This window comes from Sturnira hondurensis, unplaced genomic scaffold, assembly GCF_014824575.4.
Source record: "Sturnira hondurensis isolate 20B ecotype Veracruz unplaced genomic scaffold, ASM1482457v3 Scaffold0015056, whole genome shotgun sequence".
In the NCBI taxonomy this organism is placed as follows: Eukaryota; Metazoa; Chordata; class Mammalia; order Chiroptera; family Phyllostomidae; genus Sturnira; species Sturnira hondurensis.
The window spans coordinates 2,880,946-2,886,945 of NW_028087687.1; positions in this window are offsets into that span (position 1 = coordinate 2,880,946).

A 6,000-nucleotide genomic window follows, 5' to 3' on the forward strand; every position below is an offset into this window, starting at 1 on the left:
TGGTTGAAGAGCAGTACCGACAGGTAGCAAACAGAACTTTATCATGCTTATGTGTCGAGGCCCTTAATCAAGAAACGGTTTGGCTTTTCGTTTTCTGCTCCAATTACCAGATGTGTGGGTGGGGACGATTAAAGGCTCAAAAATCATATGTACTGTATCTAAGGTCAAAATCTGGGTCCCAGAAGTGGGATCTCTTTTAGAGGGTTTAGGATTACTTTAAACAGTCCTGCTGCTGTCTATGTTTTGACACAAACAACCTCCTATTAAAATATAGCTTTCAAAGATGTGAGCAGATCATACTCCTGGGAGGAGAATTTCTGGATGGAAAAAACAGGTAGCCAAGTAAATCCAACTCAAAATTTGTCCCCAGAAAGTGCACCTCAAAGTCTCACTCTGGTTTCCCAGGATAACTTGTTCCCCTCAAGGAAAAAAAAAGTTTCTTGGGCTTTGCTTTTTCTTTCTTTCCTTTTTCTTTTTCATTCTCACTTAAGGACATGCTTATTGACTTCAGAGAGAGGGGAAGGGAGAGAGAGGGAGAGAAACATGGATGGGTTGCCTCTTACATGAGCCCCAACTGAGAGGACCAAACCTGCAACCTAGGCATGTGCCCTGACCAGGAATTGAACCTGCGACCTTTTGGTTTACAGAATAACACTCTAACCCACTGAACCACACTGGCCAGAGCTCCTGGGTTTTCTTTACTGTAGCCAAGCTGAACTTGACTTTTCAAAATGAACTATAAGCAACAGCCATAACACCATTCATTTGTTCAGCTTTTCTTCTACAATTTTCATTCTTCCAGGAAAAAAACTTCCATCCCTGAAGGGCAGGTATAAGTTTGCAGGCAATCTGCCTAGACCTCTTCCCTCTTGGCTCCTTTTCTTGCCCCACATGGTAGGGTCACCATTCTGTCCTTCACATGGGGGCTATCAAGCTCCTCCTAATCACAACCAAGGCTAAAAGCCTCATCTGTACTCTTGTTCAAGTCTCAGTTCTGGTCAGAGGGGTATGGCATAGCCCCAGCCCAGTCGCAGGACTTTGGGGACGGACACAGTGCCCCTGCTTCAAGTGGGAGTCTCTCTACACATGGGGGAAAGGTCATAATAAACCCACCTCAGGTCACTCCTTTTAGTCCCCAGAGCATCTACCTAAGAACTACCTTACAACATGCAAAGACAATGAAATCTAAAATAAATTCTGTCCACAATAACGGGTGACGTAGATCTTAGGAACTGGAATCTTTCTAAGGCCGTTAGCAAGGCCCCCTCAGGGCACAGGTACCGAGCAGTGCTGGAGAGAGGGGATGGCAGAGTCAGGCACTGCAGGTCTGCCCACCCCCAGAGCAGGGCGTACCACCCTATCACACATGGCCTGTCAGGCCCACTCCTGAGCAGAGCCCTGCTGGCTGACCCCACACACTGTCTGCTGGATCCCACCGATGGGAACACTGTGGCCTCTGGCAGGCCAGGCAGCAGTCTGGGGGGCTGACTCAGCCGACTTAGGGGCTGTGAGCGGGAGGGCCCTGGGCCACAGCGCTGCCTGCAGCCTGTAGCTGTTCAAGGCAGCCCTGTGCTGCTTGGGCCCATGCTCTATGGTTACCCATGGCCGATTTGTGGACGCTGACTCCAGCTTTTAGGGGACTGTCATTGTGGATGCCAAAATAGTATGACTGAGATAAGGTGAACAAGTGAGAAATAAAGCCAAATTGAAAAACCCAACAAGCTGCTCTACACGGTGCTGAGACACAGGGAAGGAAAGCGTGTTCTCTCCTGAACCTCTTTCCATTCATAAGTGGGCTTGCAATCAGTCCACACTCCCTGACAGAAAAAAAGGGTTTTGTAAAACAAATTTAAACAGTTTCTGCCAGTCCCTCTAAACTTTCTAAAATACCAACCTAATTTTGTTCATCCCCCAGGACACTGCTTAATACACTTTAGTGACTCTTTGTTGCCTTCAGGGTAAAGTTCAAACATCTAAACATGGTCACAAGATTCTTCATAATTGAACCCCTCTCTACCTCTCTAGGCCTGTGCTCCTGGCCGATTTCTCTCATCCTTATACCTCTGACTAGGTTTCCTCCACCTGGAGTGCCCTGCCTTTCCAATCTCTGATTGTATAAACCCCTCAAGACTCAGCTCAAGGGTCACTCCTCTGACAAACTTCAGCCCAGACTTTCCAGGCTGAGTGTGTTCCTCCTCTGGGTTCCCATTGTCATGGGAACAGCTACACAATGGGCTGTGAACATTGGCTAACGGGTCCATCTCCCTGACCAGCTGAGAGATCCATGATGTGAGGCAGTCGTAGACATTGGTGAAGGAAGGAAGGGAGGGAGGAAGGGGCGGGGGAGAGAGGGAGGGAGGGAGGGAGGAAAGACCTACAAAGCCTTGGGAAATAACGATTGCAGTATGGTTATTTTCCCCCAGAAGCATTATAACATTTATAAACAGGACCTTTCCTCAAACTTATAGTGTTATACTACCAGTTTCATAAAACTTCAGAAGGTGCTTGATTTAGGATTCCAGAAACTTACAAAGCAAGAGGTGAATAGAAAGTACTTGTATTTATTTCCATGCATTAAAACAATTCTTTCACCCTCTTGACACACTTGCTGTGCTTTTTAAAAATAAAAATCACAAGAGTACTTATTGATGTTGATTTCTTAGAAGTTCGAATGTTCTAGGATATATCTTCACATTTTTTATATCTTCACATTTGACATATTACCTCTGGATTCACTAACAGAGAGGAACCACTCAATCTGTCTTTCATTTTAATGTTCTCAGACAATGTTTATTGCCATTCTACAAGGTTGAGCATTCAGGTTTTTCCACTGTGCTGGTGGTTTGCTTATAGAATATTCATTCATCAACATTTACCAAGTATCAAGAAGAGGCCTGAGGCACAGAAGGCATGATGCTACTTGTTGTGGGGGAGAGATGGAACAAAGATGAATCAGACAGATACGTGTCAACTGAAAAGTTCTTATCAATCATTACGCTTCCTCTTCCTCCGCCATTTTGTTCCTCTTTTTAAAAAGCACACATCCCTTCATGTTCACACTTGCATTCTACATTCAGTGACTATACTTAGCACAGAATTGTTGAGGGAAGATTCTGGCAGAGTAGCAAGCAGCTGACCTGAGCTAGAAGAGCAGTGAGTGAGCCGAGGGTGGCATGCACCACACGCATTCAAAGATGATTGCAGAGCCGACGGGCCAGGGAACACAAAGAGGAAAGAAAACAAGTCTTCCTCCTCTCTATCCCCAAGAAAATCAAGAAACAATAGTACTCACAGATTACATGTATTAAAGAGACCACAGAAAAAAGAAAATCCCAATTGAAACATTTTTCATGCTGCTAGCATATAACAACCTTTGACTCTTTAGGAAATAGAGTGAAATCAATTGCCTAGAATCTAAGAGTTAATCTAACCCGTCCAAGAGGTCCCATCTCAGAGAAGGACGCGCTGCAACAAGAGGGCCCTTCTGAATCTAAGCAATGCTATTTCTTGATTTTCTTGGGAATGGAGGGAAGGAGAATGGGATGTATTCATAATCTGAGACTCAAACACCCTCTTGTTGCCTCTGGTTCTTTTTATCTGAGACTGGACCTACTGCACTGAGTATTTTCAGACTTTGAACAATTGATTTTCCTGGATTTCTTAGAGTTAGGTTGTTATATTCCAGTATCATGAAGAATATTTTGATTGTGCGGTTCTGTTTCTTTATAGATAGAAGTAACATGATAATGCATTTCAATGGCAAGTTAATTGTCAGAAACTTTGTTTCCAGAGTCGGAAATGCCGCAGTGGTCCTAGGAATCCATTCCAGGCTGGTTTCCCTTTTTGTCCCCCACCCCTACCGCACCCTTTTCTCAGTCTCTGAATGTCCTGGCTGGGCACACAAGCCTGTCTCATATACCTTTAAAGGAAGTGGCCCCATTGGGTTCTTTCCTGCACAGCTGCTATCTCAGTGCAGCGGGTTTTGTTAGTGAAAACAAGATTTTGCCTCGGGTAATGGGGTGGGGACGATGTAGGCAGAGCAGACATGTATGGGCTTTGGAGGAGAGGGCCCGTGTGCAAAGGCCTTAGGTGAACTCTGCCCAGTGAGCGTGCAGAACACAAAGGTGGCAGATCAAAGCAGATGCTCCCTGGAGGGGCGATGAACAGAGGAGGCGGCTCAGTGAACCGCCTGTGGTCTGACCAATGCTGACCACCTTTCCTGGTACACTGAGGGGCTGGCTGCACTTGCCAGGTTGGCTTGGCTGACCTGGCTGCTAAAGGGGGGGACCTTCGGTGTGCCCTCATGCCCTGGGTTTCTTTTCAACAATGTCACCCCAGCCACTGCAGGCAAGCAGGGGCAACACTGTAGTCTCCCGCTGACCTGACCGGACTCATGCTCCCTCTGGAATGCTCTTCAGTTAAGTTCAGGCTCTAGTCCACACTCCCAGCCTCAGAAACAACATCCCAGCCCCTTTCTCAATAACATCTGTTTCTAAAACAGCAAAAAAGCCTCTCTGTGTATGTGTGTGTATGTGGTGTGTGTGGTGTGTGTGTGTGGGTAGAGAGAGAGAGAGAGAAGGAATTATGTCTATTGAGTTATAATTTACCTACATAAAAGCCATTCATTTTAAGGCATGGTTCTAGAGTTTTGACGGATGCTCACAGTTGTGTAATCACTACCATCATCAAGATGCGGAACATTTGCATCACCCTAAAAATCCCCTCAAGCCTCTTTGTAGTCAGCCCTTCCCTGTACCTCCAGCCCTTGGCCAACCACTGTTGTGTTTTCTGCCCCCGTGGTTTTGCCTTTTCTCTGGTGCCTTATAAATGGAATCATACAAGGCCTTCTTTTACATCCTTGTTTAAATCAACATGTGCCCTGTTTGACTCTCTGTTAGCACATCATTCCCTGCCTTATTTTTTTTCAGAACATTTAACACTAGCCGAAACTAAGCTATTGTCACTATTTGATTACTGTCTGCTTCTGGAATGTACCTTCCCGCTGGAGTGTGAATGTGGAGACACCGCTCCATTCGCGACTTCATCTCTGGGGTTCAGAGGGCTGTCTGTCATTGTGCCGGTGCTCAGTGAGTATTTGTTGAACAATCTCAAAGTGAATGAGGCCATTGGAACTTCCTCAAACCCTCTCCATACTCAGGCAGACCTCAGTGATGAGAGATTATTCCCTTCCCCCCCCCCCCAAATGGGTTAATCCAAGCATCACTGTGTTGCCAAAGTAGACGGTTTATCTGCAAGTTACACAATAGAAGTAATTAGGCTGATTGAGATTATAAATTGTCCATTATAGTCACTTGGAGTTAGATTACCTAGACTAGAACTGGTCTGAAGCAAGCAAAATGACGATAGGGAGTGTTTCCCAAGGTTGCTTTGAGAGTTAAATGACTTAATGCGCGTGAAGTGTTTAGCACAGTGGTTCTCAACTGGGAGCTATTCCGCCCTCCCAGGGGCACCCAGCGAGATCTGGAGACATTTGTTGCTGCTGTTGTTGTTGCTGCCAACACTGGGGGAGGGTTGTCACTGGCATCTTCTGCCAATCGGGCGACGTGCAGGACAGTCCCCTGCAAACGAAGGCCTGCCAGCAGTGCCGCCTGCGAGAAGCCTCGAGTGACAGCAGTGTGCGTCTGGCTCTTAGTAAGGGCTGCATTTGTGTTTGCTCCTGTTATTCTTTTATAGGTGATCCTTCCCAACACACGTTCTTACACAGTCTGAGGGTGGAGCCTTAGACTTTCTGGGTTGTGAGGCCTAGCTTTACTCTTCATTAACTGTGTGGTTTTGAGCACATTATTTGACTTCTTTATACCTTATCTTCTTTGTCTGTGACACTGGAATATCAATAGTAACTCCCACAGAGAGTTGCTGGGGAATTGAATAAAGTAATCCATATAAAACATTCAATACTGTGCAGTAGCACATAGTAAATGTTCAATAAATGTCACTAACTTTTGCTGTTGTAGATCCTTAAAAGGCCTTTCCTCAGAC